We start from the raw sequence: 12,734 nt of genomic DNA, 5'->3' as shown, positions 1-12,734 counted from the left end.
TTTCTATTTTTTTACTCTTGCTCACACCACCCTGCTCACTCCACCCATTACAGCCGCAGGGCCACACTCGATCTCAGGATACTCTATTCAGTCTTCAACCCAGGGGCCCTGCGCCTGTTTTCATGATGAATAATTATGCTTCCCATTATGCTAATTCAGATCAGCTCAGCTTAAAGGAGAGAAGACCCTACAATTAGCTGAATGAGTAAAACAAGCTCACTTAGAAAATGTAAGTAGCCGTGACAAAATCTTCTGTGTGTAATAGTCCCAAGGATTTTTTCCCCCTCTTTGCGCATTTGAACAGAAATCAGGTCAGGTAGCAATCACCTCCTCTGTGTCTTGATGCAAATTAAGTCTCCTCTTGAGACAATCAAAGGTTTTGATCCATCTTATGCCTATCTGAGAATCATAGCTCCATTGCTACATTCAGATATTAGGGCGACGAAACCATCGATACAGCGCTATGAATTCTGTTTAAATTTTTCCCAAATGCTGAATGTTTTCTGAATTCTGTGTTTTACAATTTAAGCACATTTTGTCATCAGAAAAGGTGTGTAATCATGTGGCGGTGAATAAAATTTCAACAATAGGATTATATTACAAAATTAATTAATATCAATGAATTAGATGCATCTTGCAAATTTGCATTTAAAAATATTCAAATATATGCGCATTTTTTACGGAGACAATTCACAATAACAGTAAGATAATTAAAATACTATAATACCACTGTAAACCCAAAGTTCAGAATACTCAAAATATTTGTGATTACCTCAAACTTTGATAGTAGTGGTAATAATATTTTTGAGTAAACCTTAACTTAAATATAATACATTTTTAAATAACATGTAATTTCTGCATACTAAATTACATTGAATTCACTGATGCTTAGTATGCTAGACTCAAATACTAATGGAAACTCACTCAACAAAATTACTACTAGTCACCTTAAAATTTACAAAATGCCCATTTCAGATAGTCCTGAAAAATACGAATACAACTCCATTATTACAATTCAAGTTCTCTTTATTAGTATCATCTTCTCACATCTTCTACATTTGACACAAAATAAGGCACATCTTGCATAAAGCTGAATAGACTAAGTAATTGACTGCTTGATCAGATAATTAACCAGCAACAATTTTGATAATCAATTTGTTTTCATTCTTTTTCGCAATAATGTTGAACATTCTCTATTTCCAGATTCTTAATGAGATTTTTTTGGTATTAAGCGATGATAATTTGAATCTTGAGCTTAATAAAATTTCCTTTTACTACTTACTTTACTGTGTTTTGTGCTTGAAGTGGACAAAAATAGGTGCCAGTACTCCCAAAAAACTTTCAGCGTCCCCAGTTCAAATGACACTTTTCAGTTAATATATTTCAGTTAATATATTTAAATGTCCCGCCCCATCCAGACTGTGATTGGTCGGTTCATGACAAGTGGCATTGACGAGCTACATTGTGCAACGAGCTCCCTCATCTCTTGAAATGAGTTTAGCAGGCAGGAGATAACGGGAACAGGTGAGCGTCACGAAGCGCCCAGAGCTTCTGATATGGAGAGGGCAGAGAAGAGTACCGGCAGCTTGGGAGAAGCTGTCCCGCCCCACTTCAAGAACTGGTTTTGTGGAAAAAACGACTTTATTCCATGAGCAGCACTTTTACTGAAATAATATAAAAGGGAGCTTTAATGTGTAGTTTTATGGAATCATAAGCAAATAAAGATTTTTTAAAATAAGAAGTCCCACACTATGCAAATTTTTAATTCAGGTAGACGTGGTAAAGGAACAGTATCAGGATTTCTGCAGGTTTCACCTGGTCAAATTTAAGACCATTAGGAATTAAATTTAAAAACTATATTATGACTAAAAAAAAGAAACGCACAAAGGGAATGCAGTCACAAAATTACTTGCAGAGTAGGGTTAGCAGAAGCAGAAGAATAAATCTGTTTTATATCTGTGGTACAATCCGGAAGACTTGCGGCAATAACACGAAAGCTGCCTGTTATGGTGCTTTCGCACACAACGCGAGAAAGCGATTTTAACGCGATAATGTGAATAAACACAACTCGCCATTACTACAACTGTTTGAACCCAAAGTAAACATTTTGCTGTGATTAAATAGCAATAAAACAGATTAAACTGATGCCAAAATAACTACAATATGAAACAGATTTGTTAAACATATGAATTCATGCTTTGTCAGGTCTGTCAGCAAGACAGCAGGACAACAACTTCTAAAATGTTTGTTTTCTGAATGGAGTTTGGATCGATCAGGGCTATGCTATGCTAACTTGGTCACAGTAAAGTACAATGATAGCTGGAATAAAGTTACAGACACATGTTTTCTGAACGCACTAGGTAGTTCAACCTCCTCGCTTTCTTTTCTCCCAGCAATGTCCAGTTTTTATATAAATATGAAGTCGTAGTCTGACAGAGCTAACGACGCTAACAACAACACTTGAACCGTATGTGCACGGAAGGTAGCTGCTGAGAAGCTCCAGTGAAGATAAATCAACGTTGAAATCCCAAAAACTAAAGTGAAAAGCTAATTTAATAAAAGCTGTTAACTCCGAGCTCCTCCCAGTAATCGGCGTAGCTGTCAGACCAGAATCTGGCCGACTGCGGGGGTTTATTTGTCCAAAGGTTGCAGCGCTGCTCCCTGCCTGGCCCTCTCCACACAACGCTCTGAAGCCTCAGTGACGTACGGACAATCTCAACACCAATAGGCTATCGCGATTCAGCGTCATGTGACTTCTTCCTTAGCGTTGCCTTCAGGTTGCTGGCGCCGCCCAACAGGAAATCGCGGCTCTACGCGTCTTTGCATCGACTTTGTATGTAAACTCACCGCCCCGAACGCTCGCTTCGCTTTTGGTCTGAAAGCACCATTAGTCTTTGTAGTTGTAATACAGCGAATATTTGGACCGATTTGGACTAGCGACAAACAACTACAACACCACGGGAGGAAAAAAACAAAACACAACAAACAATTCTTGAGCGCTGCGGGGGTATTTCAATGAGCATTAGAGGTTGCGTTACATGGACGTTGAAAAAACAAAAATAACCCGTTTAAAATGATCTAAGACCTAGAACAGAAACTTCAGCGAATTTAGGACTTTAAGGCCATAAATTTTGATTTTGAAAGACCCCGCCGAAACCCAGGAGGATGTCTACCTGACAGGTGCTGTTATCAGAGCAGCTCCTTTAATCTGGAGGTCTCAGTGTTTGATTGTCCGAGTGACAGGAAGTTACTGAATCTCAGAGGAGGAAAATATTCTGGCAGTAAAAGTACGGTGTTGGTGTGTCAGGTAATAAATGCTTCAGCTTCACAAAACAAAAGTCTTTTCCCAAACGGCTGGAAGAGTGAAGCAGGAAAACAAACATCTCCCCTTCAGACTGGAAGCTGAGCAGGAAGCTAACAGAACATTTTTTTGTTCAATTTATAGAAAGTAACGAGCAGCTGTATTTTATTCCAGCCTACTCCAGGTGTTCAGCTCTGTCTTGAACATAGACTGAACATCCATTATGGTAATATTTGGGTCACATAGCGACAATCACAAGGTAGCCCCGCCCTAAAGCCTCCCCTGCTTTCTGGTCTTTTTTCCTCTAAATGAACATCACGCTGTGTTGAAGAGACCATATACGATCCAGTGGAGACTCTCCCTGCTGGCTGTTACAGAGAATGCAGGTTTGAGGCTTCACTTTACAAACCTGGCGTTTCCTTCTTGGTGAAGACACAAAGCTGCTTCCTGGTTTCACAAATCAGACACATTAAATATCTAATTTCCGTTGTGGTTTTGAAACGGACCAATCAAAGAACGAGATGCAAATTCAGGTTGTCCTCACACAGAGGAGCAGGTGGAGGTGGGGCTATGTACTAAGGCGCTGCAGGAGGCCAGAGCCTTACGGCGGGACTTAGGAGGCTTGGACTGGGAATCCTTGTACCGCCAGGGCGAACAGGTCGCTGAACCTGCAGGAGGAGGAAGGGATATCATCACCTGCTGCACACACATGTTGCCCGACATTGCACAATGTTGACTGAAAAACTGTTAATTAATAACTCATTTACAAAGTTCAAGAGAACCCAGCTTTTTGCCTCATTCCTTAACGTTAGCAACCGTTAGCTAGCGTAAGCTAACGTACCTTATCAGCAGTGGCTGAAACCTTTCCAGACAGTCGTCAACACTTATGATTTTTCATCTGGGGCTGCTCCTTGTTACATGCGCTCTGGTCTGGTAAGTGAAAAAGTTCTGTTTTAAGGCGTAGTAATGTTAACAGAAAGGCTAATGTTAATGTTACTTGAAGTTAGCTGGGGTAACATTAACGTTCACTTTGCACTGAACTGCTGTAACTTAGTTAACGTTACTTTAATTAACGTTACTAGTAAGGGGGCGGGGCCAGCGACACGAAGGCAACGCTAAGGAAGAAGACACATGACGCTGAATCGCGATAGCCTATTGGTGTTGAGATTGTCCGTATGTCACTGAGGCTTCAGAGCGTTGTGTGGAGAGGGCCAGGCAGAGAGGGGGATTGAAAATCTGCAGGCCGGCTGAGAGCTGACAAACTGTTTCTGAACGCAGTGTTTGTAGTAAGATTTATGGTTCCTCAAAAAGTAAAAACATAATAACGTGGAACAATACTGACTGTTGAGACGAATGTCAAATATTAAACTGATTCAGGTTTCATTTTTTCGTAGCTTAATTATTAAATTATTTCCTCGAATACCAATAGCGGCATTGATTGATTGGGAGATCACCTGGAGGGGAAGTCCTGAGCTGAGAAGTTCGTGTGAGGTGAAGGTTCACGGAGGTGTTTCCGCTGCAGCCAGAATTAGGGCAGGTGTTCTGTCGATTTATGCTACCTATCGAGATGTGCTACTTAGGGTTTCTGCGCATGCATATGACCCACAAGCATGGTCTGTTTCCGGCAAATGTGGTCGAGTTAGACAAAGAAAGAGAAGGAAACGAAGATTAACAGCTGAGGGTGCAAAAGTGTGCAGGAGATCTCAGAGATGCTATTGGTATGCGAATGATCTCTTTTTTAAGTGTATTTGGACTCCGGTATTTTTTAATGATTTGAATGCGGCAAGATATAATGGTTTGTTTAAAAAGATTAGTGTGACGCTTTTGGGATCGTGCTGTGTGCTTGTTTATTTTGTCTGCTTTGATTTAACAACATTAGTTTAAGTGACTGTTTAATGTGCTTGGTGGTCGTGAGTCATGATAGCGGAGGATATTGTTTCTTTACATTATTACGTCATTCAGAGTGGAAATGTGAACATGATTCAATTAAGTTAGTAGTCGATATAGTGGTTATACTTGGAGAAGCATAATTAACTTGTTTATTTAAGAGCTGTGTTTAAAGTTGAATTTTTATTTGGATTAATCTTTATTCTTAGAAGAACTGCTTTATTTATTTGGATGTGATTAATACATTTATTATTGATCATGTGTTTAATTTGAGTCACAAATGCTGACGGTGTACAATTGGAATATTATTTATTTATTTATTTTTTCTGGTTGCATTTAAAGGTTATCAACCTATTAAACTCCATTGATAATGAATGAATCACAACTGATGGTTGTGGAAAACTAAATAAATGCAAAGAAAGAAGATTTTAAGGAACGAGTTGTCAAAGTGTCCTCTGTCATCTCCTAAGCCTTTTTCGAGTTTAAGGCAATCACTGAAGCCACACCCCAGATAACTCTACACCTACTTTCACTGATATAGGTTAAATTTGATATGAAAACCCCTCCAGTTGGGAGATTTTCAAGTCAGATCAGTTGGAACTGTGTAATTATGTTTGTATGATAAGTATTTAATATGTTTTATATTTAACTTATATCTGTTGTAATCTGTTTAAATAGACCAAAAGTCAAGTAAACCTGAGCGCTGTGTTTCCTCGAGCTTCAAAGACATTTCTGTAAGACGTATCCTGATATAGTGTTGACGCATGGCTGAATGTTTTATTTTGTCAGCGGGGAACCTAATAAACCGCTCAGCCCTTCAATTGCAGACACAAGTTGCCTCATCTGAAGTGGCTGTAATATGTATTTGTAAAGGAATATTTTTCCACTGTGGTAATGAAAGTTGCTGAGGAATGTTCAGTTTTTATTTAAATCTAATATTATTATTTGTTCATTTTGGTAGATTTAGTTTGTGGTCTGTACTGTATTGTGTTATAAACAGCTGAGTCTCTTTTATTTAGCATGGCCTCACTGATATAAATATAGACAAAATATCAGAAACACCAGTCCATGTGATCCAAAACGATCATACAGTTGCAACAAAAACTGAACAAGACATTTTTATGAAGGGAGGATTTATTGCAGAAATGTTGGATTAGACTGCTTTAAATTTAGCTAGATGTACCAAATAAACTGGTAACTAAGTCTTAAAGACTAAATACATTTATCACAACAATAAACTCTGTCCATATCACATGTTTGTGAGAAGTGTTTACATGGCCTTTATTTTGTAAACTAATCAAAAGTTGGTGTTCATATTTTGTGTGAACATTAAGGACTGTAGAGAGTGCTGCTGAAGGAATTTCATCATGTCCATAATCACCTGACTTGCGAAAGCAGCTCTGATATTTGTGAGTCAGATAAATTATAAAATATTGTATTTTTTAAGAAAATCAGCATTTGATGATGTTCTTGTTGACTGGCTAATGGGAAATCTTTATATTGTTTGTTATATTTGCTCTCACAGAATCAAACACAGTATTGAGTGGCACTACAGCTATCCAAGGTATGTTATCAATTTGCATATTTCTGCGTCAATTGCTGGCTTGCTAATCAGACATACTGAGGATATAAAAAATACTACACTGCTAGAATTGGAGCCAGCAACATTTCACAGTGGATGACATTTTAACATGAAAGAAGATATTTTAGCCCTGACTTGAGACGTAGGAGGGATATTGTACTGTTTTAGAAAAGTGCATTAGTCCAGCTATGACTGTGAGATTTTATAATGAATATGTATATTTAGCAATTTAAAATTCTCAGATTTCTTCCAGAAATGATTGGCAGTGATCAAAAGCCGAGAAAACTGTAGATCTATTACATCATTAAGTGTAAGCTCTGTTAAAGGCTGTTATAAACTTATGATGAGATGGTTAAATGACTCCTTTATGGTTCTTAAACTATTTAGTACCTGACTGAAATTCTGTCTCAACCCTGTTCAGACCAAAAATGGCACTGTTGAGAAAAAAAACACAAGGGTCTGTGTTGGTGTGGGAATGTTGCTTCAGATAGAAGCTAAATGATGAAATATTATACAGTTAGTCTAGTTTAAAATATATTTGATTGCTAACTCATTTCTTAGCAACATAATCTTTCACTTTGATGCAGCAAAACGAAAAAACAAAAAAAAAGTTATGTTAAAGAAATTTGCAGAATGACCCTGCATTTTCTTTTCTTGTCAATGCAGTGGTCAATGTTAATTTCTCAGGTAAAAACTATTGTTTTTGCCATTTAGCCAGCCATGCTGCTCATGAGACCCTGTGTCCTCATATGGGGATATTAGATCTTGGGATCCCTGCACTTTATACTTAATTCAGCTACTGAGACCTATACTCCTTCTTAAGGCCCATTTATACTCCTGCGTAGGGTCTATGTGCGTACCTACGCCATAGGCTATGCACGTAGCCATGCATTTATACTTGTGCGTAGGTGTGTCCGTCATTCTGCAATTACACCCCCAAACGCTAGTCGGCAGTAGCGCTATAGCATCCACTGTCAACACAGTGGACTTTTGCCGGCCGAGCAGGCGCTCCGTTAACGTAAATGGGGGTAAAATTGTATACGTGCGGCTGGTGTAGTCTTTTCAAATGTTACCGACCAAATGGATCACATTCTGATAGCGAAACGAGTCATTTCGCTCGGGTTGCGGCGGTCTAATATATTGATTCACTGTGTTACAGCCGCCGTTTTGGCCGCTAGTAAATGTTACTTCAAAGCACGGGGTACTTCCGGTCGGCTCGGAGGCATTGCAAGGCTACCCAGCCGACCAATCACAGAGCTTATGGTCTGCGTTGACTCGACGTGTAGTTACATTTTGGTGGAGGTGCACGTCAGGCGACGGCGTAGCCCCGCAGCCTACGCTGTCATCTACGCCATCGATTTGACGCAGAAGTATAAATTGCACTTTAGTGGACAGTTGCCTGTGCCATCTAGTGGTAGCAAAACCAAAATACACTAATTCGTGGAAAAACAAGATCGCGTCAATAACAAATACCTTCTGCAGCAAAGTGGAAAAGGTAAAAATCCTAATAAAATTTTATGGTTGGAACTTGTTTTTTCAAAAACTTTTTTAAAAGTAACAAGCGAAGATGCTGTTAATTAGGGAGTACTCTATATATACACTATATTGTGCTCTAAGTGCTATATACTATAGTTAGCCTACAGTGGGGAGTACAACTTACAAAGCATGTAGAGTTCTGTAATTTTTATCATATCAACTGTGAGAGACAGAATCTAAAACAAAAACCCAGAAAATCTCAGTGTATGATTTTTAAATAATTAATTTATATTTATTTTATTGCATGACATGAGTATTTGATACATCAGAAAAGCAGAACTTAATTTGGTACAGAAACCGTTGTTTGCAATTACAGAGATCATACGTTTACTGTAGTTCTTGACCAGGTTTGCACACACTGCAGCAGGGATCCCCAAAGAATGATGTTTCCACCTCCATGCTTCACAGTTGGGATGGTGTTCTTGGGGTTGTACTCATCCTTCTTCTTCCTCCAAACACGGTGAGTGGCGTTAACCATAAAGCTCTATTTTTGACTCATCAGACCACATGACCTTCTCCCGTTCCTCCTCTGGATCATCCAAATGGTCATTGACAAACTTCAGACGGGCCTGGACATGCGCTGGCTTGAGCAGGGGGACCTTGCGTGCGCTGCAGGATTTTAATCCATGACGGCGTAATGTGTTACTAATGGCTCTTCTTGAGACTGTGGTCCCAGCTCTCTTCAGGTCATTGACCAGGTCCTGCCGTGTAGTTCTGGGCTGATCCCTCACCTTCCTCATGATCATTGATGCACCACGAGGTGAGATCTTGCATGGAGCCCCAGACTGAGGGAGATTGACCGTCATCTTGAACTTCTTCCATTTTCTAATAATTGCGCCAACAGTTGTTGCCTTCTCACCAAGCTGCTTGCCTATTGCCCTGTAGCCCATCCCAGCCTTGTGCAGGTCTGCAATGTTATCCCTGATCTCCTTACACAGCGATCTGGTCTTGGCCATTGTGGAGAGGTTGGAGTCTGTTTGATTGAGTGTGTGGACTGGTGTCTTTTATACAGGTAACGAGTTCAAACAGGTGCAGTTAATACAGGCAATGAGTGGAGAAAAGGAGGGCTTCTTAAAGAACAACTAACAGGTCTGTGAGAGCCAGAATTCTTACTGGTTGGTAGGTGATCAAATACTTATGTCATGCAATAAAATGAAAATTAATTATTTAAAAAACATACAATGTGATTTTCTGGATTTTTGTTTTAGATTCCGTCTCTCACAGTTGAAGTGTACCTATGATAAGAATTACAGACCCCTACATGCTTTGTAAGTAGGAAAACCTGCAAAATCAGCAGTGTATCAAATACTTGTCTTTCCCCACTGTATGTGGGTTGCGTTTTCACACATTTGTGAAATGCTTGCAACTCACTGTCTCTTAGTGTGTTTGACTACTACCCTTACCAAGTGTAGTAGTAATAATAATAATAACAATGCATTACATTTATATAGCGTTTTATCATGGAAACTCAAAGCTCTTCACAGTGAAGTGGGGGCGAGCCCATGTAACATGTAAAGGTTGGATCTTTCTAGTGATATTCCCCTTATGAACCAGCCCACGTCACGTTCTGTGTGTAGTTTGTGAAGAGAGAAGAGCAAAGCAATGGAGAGCAAAAATGATCAGAGCAAAGCAATGAAGAGAAGAGAAAGCAAAGAAGTGAAGAGCAAAGCAATGTTGAAAATGCAGAGATCCAGCAGACCTGTGTGCAAACATAAGCATGGACAGCGCTGTAAATCTGCTCAATTCGGTCCAGACGTGGTTCCATTTAAGGCTGAAGATGAAAGGCTGCATGAGGTCCAAAATTGGCAACCATTGGACTATGTAGAACAGTACATGGACACTCATATAAGTTCTTTCGAACTGTACAAATGCTGTGTCCCTTGCAAACAGTCTCTCAACGCTACAGTTGATGAAATGTATAACTTTTTTTGCATCAATTTTATTTTAATTTTGCCTTACCCGCAAATCAGAAAACATACACGTTCAAACTCATACTGTTTGCAATTTTGCACAGCCATGTTCTTTTGTGATTGGAAACATGTTTCTGTTGAAATAAACAGTTTTCTACTGTATTACACATTGGTGACTTTATTGCATTTTGTAGTAAAATAGACCCAATGTCCCATACGAGGACATAATTTTTTTTCAAAAAGTACTTCCTGTTCAAAGTCGATGTTTAGTTTTTTATACTTATTAGGTCCTACTTATCCCAAATAACCAAGAGAAATTAAAAATGCACACAGAATCAAAGCTCAAGTCTTAGGAGATTAAAACAATTAATTGATGCATTATGTTTTTCTCGCAAGGCCCAAGTTGGAAACCATTAATCTGCATACATTTATGTGTTTGCAGGTGTTTCCTGAGTTTGTTTTACAAAGGTTGAACCTATGCAACCAATTCTACTGCGAGCTTGAGAGCTACATACCACAACTGATTGCCCTGTACAGGCAGAAGGCCAAGAGAGCAGAGGCCCTGCAGAGATCCTCAGGATTTATGACCTTCAGGTGAGTTTAAGATTACCTTTGCCGTAGCAACAATGTTAATCACATAATGGTCAGTCACCATTGTGTCCCTGAGCAAGACACTTAACCCCTCGTTGCTCCAGAGGTGTGCAACCTCTGACATGTATAGCAATTGTAAGTCACTTTGGATAAAATCTACACTCTCATCTACTTTCAATTGTCATTTCTCATTTGCATTTAATTTTGTAAGTTTTCCGGTACATGACAGTTGCAGAGATGCAAACAGAGAGAGATGTACTGTAGGCCTTCTCCACAAGCAGCACACCTGCGATTGTTAGCACAGAATCATGTGTGAAAAAGTTCAAAACGCGAGCTGTGTTTTTGTGCAGTAAAACATACGTCTGACAATGGAAGTTGAAAGCGGACAGATAGCAGCCTGTATGTGTCTGTTGCTGTATGATACAGCAACAAAGAAACTGAAAAGGGTGGTGCAAGCTGGTGCATGTGCAGCATTGTGCGGGACAGAACTGTAGGTGCTTGTGCGAATCTCCACATCCCAAAATTGAAAACTGAATACCAACCCAATGAATAGTCGAATATTTGGGTCCAGCCGTACTGCACTGGCTTCCAAATGTCTTCTATTGTCATGTTTAAGGTTATAGTTAGCTTCTATTTCTCACCCATTGTTTGAGTCACTGTGTTTGTTTAAATTTGACTTGTCTTCTAGTAGTTGCAGCTGGATGGATTTGTTGTTATTGCCATCATTATTATTATTTTAGAATTACATTGGTAGAACTGTTACACTTTATGGCTGGATTTGCTGTAAAAATATTTGAATAATAATAATTAATTCTGATTGTCAATCTAGGAACAACACGAGGTACACATGAGATGCTATCCGGCCCTCCGTGACCTCCCAGTGAACCTGCCAGCGGATGACGGATGTCTTCAAAACCTGCAATGTAAGTACTCAGTGTACTCACAGAAATGTCAATATCAACAACAAGTAATATGAAATGTTAATGTAATGAAATGTACTATTTGTGGGGGTTTTTGTAGTCTATCTCAGAAAAATGCTAAAATATGATGTGTACAGTGATAAGGTTATTGTTGGCTATTAGCATCCCCTTCATAGGCATGGCCAAATTGTTCTTAATTAGGAACAAACCCACTCTTCTCCTTTCATGAAAAATTTTATTTTTTTTCTGTGACATCACTGCGGCGGCTGATAATCACTTCCTCCTCCTGCAGGTTCAGCGACCTGTTCGCCCTGGCGGAGGAGTACGAGGATTCCCAGACTAAGCCTCCCAAGTCCATACGCACCTGAACACACAGTATAAGAAAAAACTTCAACCTATCTACAATGCATAATATAAGTATGTCTTACTGAACTTGGGTTATAGTTTGTCTGCACATAAAATCTGCACATATCTTTGGGCAAAGACGGACAGACTTATAACAGTTATTATAAGCTTAGTCCCATTTGAACATTACTATGTGATTCAGTTAAATGACCTTTTCTTATGGCTATGGCATCACACAGATGTCTGCTTTCTGCTGCTCTTCTTCGCTGTAACTTACGTTAAGTCTGTTGTGCAGGACGTTAATGTTTGTTTCACCCACAGCAAACATTTTACATTATGTTTCCAGGCATATAGAAGATATCTTTTGAGTCGCATCTTGGTGCTGGATAACAGGTAAAACAAAAGTTTTCTCCAAAGGTTTGTATAGGGAATGCTGTGTGGCAATATACGCAGAGGTCAGGATCGGACTGTAGTTAGTGTTTGTCAGCAAAGTTAAGGTCACAATTAGGGGAGTTGTTGCAGATTTGTTGGCTGCACATCCATGATGCAAGTCTCCTGTTCCACCCCATCCCAAAGGTGCTCTATTGGATTGAGATCTGGTGACTGTGGAAGCCATTGGAGTACAGTGAACGCATTGTCATGTTCTTCCTGCTGGAAGTAGC

General features: G+C 39.4%; 1 long non-coding RNA gene across 1 annotated transcript; it reads left to right on the top strand.

The window, feature by feature from the left end:
- Window positions 1-2,839: 2,839 nt before the first annotated feature.
- LOC119913111 lies at window positions 2,840-12,680 on the top strand. Its single transcript, XR_005446374.1, has 8 exons — window positions 2,840-4,234; window positions 6,523-6,597; window positions 6,714-6,752; window positions 10,659-10,810; window positions 11,637-11,730; window positions 12,020-12,144; window positions 12,419-12,465; window positions 12,649-12,680. It is a non-coding gene; the product is annotated as an uncharacterized LOC119913111 (long non-coding RNA).
- Window positions 12,681-12,734: the final 54 nt, after the last annotated feature.

The sequence above is a fragment of the Micropterus salmoides genome, unplaced genomic scaffold, assembly GCF_014851395.1.
Source record: "Micropterus salmoides isolate LMB-PRFRI ecotype aquatic unplaced genomic scaffold, ASM1485139v1 Ms_hic_scaffold_2, whole genome shotgun sequence".
Classification (NCBI taxonomy): Eukaryota; Metazoa; Chordata; class Actinopteri; order Centrarchiformes; family Centrarchidae; genus Micropterus; species Micropterus salmoides.
The sequence above is the reverse complement of the archived record's forward strand: the minus strand, read 5'-3'. Positions and strand labels throughout refer to the sequence as shown.